A 10,450-nucleotide genomic window follows, 5' to 3' on the forward strand; every position below is an offset into this window, starting at 1 on the left:
TCTCTTTCTTTCTCTCTGATTTCGCTCGAAATTTTTCCTTGCACCAAAGCAATGAAAGTAATGAATCAAAGTATACATGCACACAATTGAAAACCATTTGCTCTAGAATGAACATTAGAAATCTCAAGTGATCTGCATTTGTATGGCGAACAAATATAATGCAGCAGCTGAGTCTTGGCATTTCAAGATTTTTATTTGACTTTGGTTTGTGTCTGATGTAGTTAAAAAAAAGTCTGGATTTCACAATTATTTACGTTTTAAAATTATTTACGCATGAATGATGTTAATAATTGAAATTGCATGCTTTTTATCAAGAATGCGAATTTCACGCAATCTGATACATCGAAGATAAATTTCATAAATTTTATTATTAAAAAAGTAATTGGCGGTTCTTTATTGATCTTGTAACGGCAATGCGTAGCAATGTATCTAACACTGATGCAAAAATGCAATCTTATGACGGTTATCATTTAAAACATCATTTATCTATGTAAGTCCAGGAAGCCGGTTAGAGCTCTCATGCTTTCGATTGATAGCGGTGAACGGTTTCTGGTCACGTGATGAGTAGAGTTCAGCTCACAAAACAGTTACTTTTCAAAGACTGCAACAATGATTTGTATTACATTTACATTCTTCACAACAGAAAGAAAAGTTTTGTATCGTTTTTAATTCAACAAAGAGCATGTGCCTTTTTAGTCACATCCTTGTAATTGCTATATCTTAATTCCTACAAAAAATGCATTCTTAATCATTGTAAAGAATAAGTTTTCTTACCATTTTGATCCTTCAAAATTAACACAGTCACAACTCTGATTAATGCAGACAAGACATTAATTGCAAGAATAGAAAATGTATTAAGATTCAAATATCTGAGGTTAAAATTTATTTTATAAAAACACTATATCAATAGGTGTCCCTGAAAATAAGAAGAATTTATTTGATCAAGCATTAGGTTCACAGGTTGCATATGCAGTACAATGCATGTACATGTCATTGGTTCAAGTGTCTTTTTATTGCCTGAAACAAGCAGAAATATTAGCCCACCACCACCCTCCAGAAATCTCCAATTTATACTAATCTCTCAAATGCTTAGCAGTCATCTTGTGAAATTTGCATAAGGTAACTCTGGATGTACTCAAATGATCTCCCTTTGAACGACGTAAGTACAACGTTCATTGAATGAAGCTAATGTAAATTTTAGGGGTCGGTGACGAGATGGCGAGATTTCATCTTGAAAAACACACAAGTACTGTTCAAAAACTATATTTTACCTGTTATTAAGCACTTCATGACAAGGAGAGATAAGGTTTAGGTATTCTATTCTTCGTTAAATGTTACAGAGATTTACCGTTAATGCATTTCAAATTTTACAAATACACGCAGTATATTGCCAGTAAAGGTAAACAAAATAAATTTCATAATACATTATCTGTTACACTTAGTCAGCAATGTTATTTTCAGAAATAAATGACATGAAAAACGACTGAATAATAATATGCAAGTTTATGTCTATTGTGAATTTTTGAGGCGAATTGAATTCTCTCTTTCTTTCTCTCTGATTTCATGCTCGAAATTTTTCCTTGCACCAAAGCAATGAAAGTAATGAATCAAAGTATACATGCACACAATTGAAAACCATTTGCTCTAGAATGAACATTAGAAATCTCAAGTGATCTGCATTTGTATGGCGAACAAATATAATGCAGCAGCTGAGTCTTGGCATTTCAAGATTTTTATTTGACTTTGGTTTGTGTCTGATGTAGTTAAAAAAAAGTCTGGATTTCACAATTATTTACGTTTTAAAATTATTTACGCATGAATGATGTTAATAATTGAAATTGCATGCTTTTTATCAAGAATGCGAATTTCACGCAATCTGATACATCGAAGATAAATTTCATAAATTTTATTATTAAAAAAGTAATTGGCGGTTCTTTATTGATCTTGTAACGGCAATGCGTAGCAATGTATCTAACACTGATGCAAAAATGCAATCTTATGACGGTTATCATTTAAAACATCATTTATCTATGTAAGTCCAGGAAGCCGGTTAGAGCTCTCATGCTTTCGATTGATAGCGGTGAACGGTTTCTGGTCACGTGATGAGTAGAGTTCAGCTCACAAAACAGTTACTTTTCAAAGACTGCAACAATGATTTGTATTACATTTACATTCTTCACAACAGAAAGAAAAGTTTTGTATCGTTTTTAATTCAACAAAGAGCATGTGCCTTTTTAGTCACATCCTTGTAATTGCTATATCTTAATTCCTACAAAAAATGCATTCTTAATCATTGTAAAGAATAAGTTTTCTTACCATTTTGATCCTTCAAAATTAACACAGTCACAACTCTGATTAATGCAGACAAGACATTAATTGCAAGAATAGAAAATGTATTAAGATTCAAATATCTGAGGTTAAAATTTATTTTATAAAAACACTATATCAATAGGTGTCCCTGAAAATAAGAAGAATTTATTTGATCAAGCATTAGGTTCACAGGTTGCATATGCAGTACAATGCATGTACATGCATGTGCAGAAATATGAACCAGGTTGGTTCATTGGTTCACGTGTCTTTTTATTGCCTGAAACAAGCAGAAATATTAGCCCACCACCACCCTCCAGAAATCTCCAATTTATACTAATCTCTCAAATGCTTAGCAGTCATCTTGTGAAATTTGCATAAGGTAACTCTGGATGTACTCAAATGATCTCCCTTTGAACGACGTAAGTACAACGTTCATTGAATGAAGCTAATGTAAATTTTAGGGGTCGGTGACGAGATGGCGAGATTTCATCTTGAAAAACACACAAGTACTGTTCAAAAACTATATTTTACCTGTTATTAAGCACTTCATGACAAGGAGAGATAAGGTTTAGGTATTCTATTCTTCGTTAAATGTTACAGAGATTTACCGTTAATGCATTTCAAATTTTACAAATACACGCAGTATATTGCCAGTAAAGGTAAACAAAATAAATTTCATAATACATTATCTGTTACACTTAGTCAGCAATGTTATTTTCAGAAATAAATGACATGAAAAACGACTGAATAATAATATGCAAGTTTATGTCTATTGTGAATTTTTGAGGCGAATTGAATTCTCTCTTTCTTTCTCTCTGATTTCATGCTCGAAATTTTTCCTTGCACCAAAGCAATGAAAGTAATGAATCAAAGTATACATGCACACAATTGAAAACCATTTGTTCTAGAATGAACATTAGAAATCTCAAGTGATCTGCATTTGTATGGCGAACAAATATAATGCAGCAGCTGAGTCTTGGCATTTCAAGATTTTTATTTGACTTTGGTTTGTGTCTGATGTAGTTAAAAAAAAGTCTGGATTTCACAATTATTTACGTTTTAAAATTATTTACGCATGAATGATGTTAATAATTGAAATTGCATGCTTTTTATCAAGAATGCGAATTTCACGCAATCTGATACATCGAAGATAAATTTCATAAATTTTATTATTAAAAAAGTAATTGGCGGTTCTTTATTGATCTTGTAACGGCAATGCGTAGCAATGTATCTAACACTGATGCAAAAATGCAATCTTATGACGGTTATCATTTAAAACATCATTTATCTATGTAAGTCCAGGAAGCCGGTTAGAGCTCTCATGCTTTCGATTGATAGCGGTGAACGGTTTCTGGTCACGTGATGAGTAGAGTTCAGCTCACAAAACAGTTACTTTTCAAAGACTGCAACAATGATTTGTATTACATTTACATTCTTCACAACAGAAAGAAAAGTTTTGTATCGTTTTTAATTCAACAAAGAGCATGTGCCTTTTTAGTCACATCCTTGTAATTGCTATATCTTAATTCCTACAAAAAATGCATTCTTAATCATTGTAAAGAATAAGTTTTCTTACCATTTTGATCCTTCAAAATTAACACAGTCACAACTCTGATTAATGCAGACAAGACATTAATTGCAAGAATAGAAAATGTATTAAGATTCAAATATCTGAGGTTAAAATTTATTTTATAAAAACACTATATCAATAGGTGTCCCTGAAAATAAGAAGAATTTATTTGATCAAGCATTAGGTTCACAGGTTGCATATGCAGTACAATGCATGTACATGTCATTGGTTCAAGTGTCTTTTTATTGCCTGAAACAAGCAGAAATATTAGCCCACCACCACCCTCCAGAAATCTCCAATTTATACTAATCTCTCAAATGCTTAGCAGTTATCTCGTGAAATTTGCATAAGGTAACTCTGGATGTACTCAAATGATCTCCCTTTGAACGACGTAAGTACAACGTTCATTGAATGAAGCTAATGTAAATTTTAGGGGTCGGTGACGAGATGGCGAGATTTCATCTTGAAAAACACACAAGTACTGTTCAAAAACTATATTTTACCTGTTATTAAGCACTTCATGACAAGGAGAGATAAGGTTTAGGTATTCTATTCTTCGTTAAATGTTACAGAGATTTACCGTTAATGCATTTCAAATTTTACAAATACACGCAGTATATTGCCAGTAAAGGTAAACAAAATAAATTTCATAATACATTATCTGTTACACTTAGTCAGCAATGTTATTTTCAGAAATAAATGACATGAAAAACGACTGAATAATAATATGCAAGTTTGTGTCTATTGTGAATTTTTGAGGCGAATTGAATTCTCTCTCTCTCTTTTTTTTCTTTCTCTCTCTCGTACGAAAGCCCATTGAGCTCATTTTCGTAGGTTAAAAATTTTCGCGTTATAAAGCGAAACTTTCGGGAATGAATGCGAAACTTTCGCGTTATAACGCCAAATTATATATATGACAGATAAAAAACATGAAAGCAGGCAAGAACTTCGATGAATTTATAAGTGACATTTCTTCAGAATTAAGAAAACTTCGCATTATAACGCAAATGTTTCGCGTAATAACGCGAAAAATATATTTCTTACCTTCGAAAATGAGCTGAATGAGCTTTCGTACCCTCGTATATTTCATCTTATTAAAAATCAACTTATCTGAAAAAAACTTTGACGTGCCAAAAAGGAGGTCAGCAAATTCCATATCTTAATACGGGGAGATTGGGGATTGGGTTGAGTTGGGTTAAGGTCCATTAATGTAGGAGGGACTTTACTATACTATATATCAAAAGGGGGTGGGGATGGGGGCAGACTTTTAGTGAACATTTTCAAATAGCAAAACCGTCTTTACGTTCATAAAGAAGAGGGGGGATGTGACATCGATTTTGAAGGGTGGGGGCATTAGAAGGGAAAAATGAAAACTTACCTGAAAGAAATCTTTGACGACCCCCCCCCCCAAGAGGAGAATTTTGAAAACTCCATTTCTCATTTCGGTGAGGAAGGGGAGGGTTAGGGTCCACTTATGTAGGAGGGATTTTAATATAGTGTATTAAAAAGGAAGTAACCAGACTTTCAACGAACGTTTTCAAAGTAAACTGAAAAAACTAAGAAAAAGTGGAGGGCCTTTACCCCCTCCCCCCTTGATTTTGTCTGGCTGCGTGTTATGTTTACCTGAGGGCATGGCGGTCGGATGCAGGTGAAATAACTTTTCAGAACTAACTGTATCAATTTGGAAGTTCTCAATCTATTTTTAGTCCAATGTAGAAAAAAATCCTTATGTTCATCTGGAAGGTCATGTGTAGGTGAACATAAAGCATTTTTTTTATGTTCCCCGTAATCGAAGATTCAAGGACATATAGTTTTTACCCTGTCCGTTCGTCTGTCTGTCTGTCTGTAAAAACTTTGATTTTGCCCATAACTTTTGACTGGTTAGAGTTATGGCTTTCATATTTCACATGTGAATTCCTTGTGACAAGACCTTTCTCTGGGTACCAACATATTTGACTTCTTGGCATTGACATTTGAGTTTGATCCACTTTTGCAAAATTTTACCAAACTTTAATCTTGGCCATAATTTTTGAACGATGCTAGGGCTTTTATATTTCACAAATGTATTACTTGTATTATTTTTGACCTTTTGGCCTTGCAGTTTGACCCACTTTTAGAAAACTTTAACATTGGCTATAACTAGCTGTGTTCCTTGTGACAAGACCTTTCCTTGAGTATCAACAATTTTGATCCTTTAACCTTGACCTTGGACTTTAACCTTGGCCATAACTTTTGAACATTGGTGTTAGGGCTTTCGTATTTTACAGTTCTTGTGACAAGACCTTCTCTTGGGCACCATTGATTTTGAAAATTTGACCTTGACCTTGATGTTTGTCCTACATTTGAAAAGCTTTAAGCTTCGCTATAACTTTTCAACGGTTGGTGCCATGGCTTTCATATTTCACAGGTATATTCCTTGAGAAAAGACCTTTCTTTGGGTACCAACATTTCTGATCTTTTTACCTTGACCTTGGAGTTTTACTTGCATTTGGGAAACTTTGACCTTCGCCATAAGCTACCACACGGGGGCATCGGTGTTTCACAAACACACCTTTTTTTAAACAATGTTGGATTTCAGCCAATCAGAGAAATAGGAATTAATCAATCATATCATCAATATATATTTCGCAATTACGAGGTAAACCATATTCATTTCTGTGGTTCATTCGATGGTATTATGTACAAGCCTTTTTATGCCCCGTATCGAAGATTCGGAGGTTTATAGTTTTTGCACTGTCCGTCCGTTTGTCTGTCTGTTTGTTTGTCCGCAAAAACCTTGCCCATAACTTTTGATTGATTGGAGCTATGGCTTTCATATTTCACATGTGTATTCCTTGTGACAAGACCTTTCTTTGGGTACCATCATTTTTGACCTTGACCTTGGAGTTTGACCCAGTTTTGCAAAATTTTACCCAACTTTAACCTTGGCTATAACTTTTGAACAATTGGTGCCAGGGCTTTCATACTTCACATGTGTAATCCTTGTGACAAGACCTTTCTTTGACCTAGGAGTTTGACCTACTTTTGAAAAACTTAATCATTGGCCATATCTTTTGAACAGTTAGTGCTAGGGCTCTGATACTTCACATGTGTAACCCTTGTGACAAGACCTTTCTTTGGATACCAACAACTTTGACCCTTTGACCTTGACCTTGGTTTTGACCTACTTTTGGAAAACTTTTACCTTGGCCATAACTTTTGAACGGTTGATGTAGGGCTTTCATACTTCATATATGTAATCCTTGTGAAAAGACCTTCCTTTGGATACCAACAATTGTAATTCATTGACCTTGACCTTGGAGTTTGACCTACTTTTGAAATATTTTAAACTTGGTCATTAATTTTGAACGATTGGTGCTTCGGCTTTCATATTTCACCTGTGCATTTCTTGGGAGAAGGCCTTTCCTTGGGCACCATTAATTTTGACCATTTGACCTTGACGTTTGACATTATTTTGAAAAAAAATTAACATTTTCCATATCTTTTCAATGGTTGCTGCTAGGGCTTTCATATTTTACAGGTATATTCCTCGAAACAAGACCTTACTTTGGGTACCAACATATTTGATTTGCATTTGAGAAAGTTTAACCTTTGCTATAAGTTGTCATATGCGGGCATCAGTGTTTCACAAACACATCTTGTCATGTGTTTATGTTACACTTTCACCTACCTATTATATATATGTGCATAACACTGACAATTTTCTTTAAAAGCGACCTCTACGGGTCAGTACAAAGAAATAATCTGATCTCAAGTTTTAATTGAATGAATTTTGAGTGAATTTATGAATATAAATGCTCAGCAATTGCAAATGAGTTTTCTTCACAAGCGACGAGTGCAGAACACTGGGAAGATATGAACCATATCTTTTAGTCTAATAAATTCTACTGTTGTTATATCCATTTTGCATTTCCATTTTGTATTTACTTTAATTGATGTATGTATTAGTACTGAATGTCAGACACCTCGGCCCAACGGCACCTCGGCCCATTGACATCTCGGCCCAATTAATTATAATTTTGAAAGTGCTAACCGATAAACAAACAAGATGCCGCGGCGCATCCTTTGGAGTCTCCAGTGCGTGTCATATTGGTGACAATGAGGGAATAATTACGAGCAGAGGTAATTGTGAGACAGTCATACAGAATATTTACATCCATTTATTTCTTAAGAATTCAACTTACATTAAAAAAACTAGTTCGAAGCCATACATTTTCAGTTGGGGGGCAATATCAACTACCAAAATTCCTTGACAGGCAAAAAAAAGTCATCAGACGTTTTTATTGAGGGGGCACAAGCATATAGTAGCTATGTTTTCTATAGTAATCTATATATCGGCAAAATTATTGGGGGACACGGCCCCCGTGCCCCTCCCCCCTATATCTATGTCAACATGCGATATAATTATGTTAACATACAAGATATTTATGTCAACATGCGATATAATTATGTTTACATGCTAGATATTTATGTCAATATCCGAGATAATTATGTTAACATGCAATATATTTCGCATCAACATAATTATCTCGCATGTTGACAAAATTAAGTCGTATGTTAATATAATTATCTTGCATGTTGACATAAATATCTAACAATTTTAATGATAAAAGCTCATTTTGACCAAATTGTCTTGAAAGACGGTTGATATTTTTAACATAAATAAGTCGCATGTCGATATAAATAAGTCACATGTCTACATAATTATATCGCATGTCAAAATCAGTAAGTGGCATGTCAGAATAATTGTAATTGCATTTTGCATCTATGATGTCAGATACTGGCGCTATAGTAAGTAAATTTACCCATATTAAAATCAGATTCTTTTAAAAGATTTGTAACTTGCATGTCAACATAATTAGCTTGCATTCAGACATAATTATCCTTGCATGTAGAGGGCAGAAATATACCACCATACTTTGATCTGTGTGTTCAATATTTAATCTGTGCACATATGAGAAGTCAATGTGGAAATAAAAAAATAAATGATGAAGAGGGTATTGATCTTTCGTTTTTGAAAGAGTTAGCAGTGTTTAGCTTTCTATGATAGCTAGCAATTTGTTTAAAATCTTAAATGTTACGTTTTACTTTTATTTATTACCTCAAAATAAAATTTGTTTGTAGTGGATCCTGAGGTCGATAGCAATATATATATGTTCAGTAAAACCTATAGATTTCTCTTAGAAACAAATGCATATGGTCCTTTTTTAAGGACAGCAACTTGTTTATTCATACTTGCAAATACATGTACAGCAATTATCATGTTCATGTTGCTCATGGTACGTGTTGTTTAAGGATAGCTGTTCCTCCGCCAATGAAGTTTGAAATTGATTTTTTTTTTTCATGTAACAAGTCTCATTTCATACATCTTTATATGATGTAAAAAGTAAACATTTGCTCTCCATAAAAATACAAAATATTTACATTTTTAGATTATAATCGAATTTCTTTTATCTCTTGCAATGATATCACGCGCTTTTTAGACTATATATTATATAACTATCGAAGTTATCAGAAGAACTTAAATATGAATAAGTATTTTAAAAAAATTCCCCAATGCATGGATACCTATAATTATCTTTTATTTAAATTGATCCTTAAATCATCTTAATTCACTAGCCAAGGGTTTCTGATCCGCTATTCTCCTCACAAATGGGCGTGGCGGATCAGAAACCCTTGGCTATATAGCGTATACTTGTTGTTGATCAATTTTCAATCAGCAAATACATGACTGGTACTTAAAAAAATAATCATGTCCCCAAAATATACAAATTTGAGATTTGATAATCTTCTATAATTTTTTCTTTTTGTCAGTAGTGATAGTGTACTAAGCTGTCCAAAGAGTTGTATAGGAAAACTGAAGTTGTTTTCAGTATGTAGATAATTAGGGGTAGGCATAAAGGTATGCGCAAGGAGAATAAAATGGGGGGAAAATCCAATAAATAAAACAATAAATGCAAAACAAAAATAAATAAATAAATAAATAAATAAATAAATAAATAAATAAATAAATAAATAAATAAATAAATAAATAAATAAATAAATAAATAAATAAATAAATAAATGAATAAATCATTACCAAGTGATAGAAGTATAATCTAAGGATACTTTTTATTTGCCAGACCAAGTAATGTACTGAACGATTTTAGACGTCCTCCATTTTTACTCAGGAAGACAATATAGTATACAATGTACTTACAAATTTCTGTAAAAAAAAAAAGTAGCAAAAATATATCATGAACTTTTTTAACTTTGATTCTTTCGAGGAAGATACTCTCAAAAGAGAAAAAAAAATATCACAAGAATGTAAATTATCCTTTAATACTTCTGTTTTTAGGAACAAAAAAAATTATGCATGGAATAGACTTGAAATTTTGACAGTGTTAAGTGAAAGAAAGGAAAATTCGGCAGAATATTAGGTGATCACACAATATTTCTATAAAGAATTTTTTTTCAATGACATATGTATTTTTAAAAAATATCACTGACTTTTACTTATGGCCTTGTTATGCACATATGTTACTGTGTAATTTCCATAACAAACCTTTGAGAGAGAGAAAACTTGAAACT

Source organism: Saccostrea echinata, unplaced genomic scaffold (assembly GCF_033153115.1).
Source record: "Saccostrea echinata isolate AGI-Se365-2 ecotype Australia unplaced genomic scaffold, CSIRO_AGI_Sech_v1 ptg000001l, whole genome shotgun sequence".
Classification (NCBI taxonomy): domain Eukaryota; kingdom Metazoa; phylum Mollusca; class Bivalvia; order Ostreida; family Ostreidae; genus Saccostrea; species Saccostrea echinata.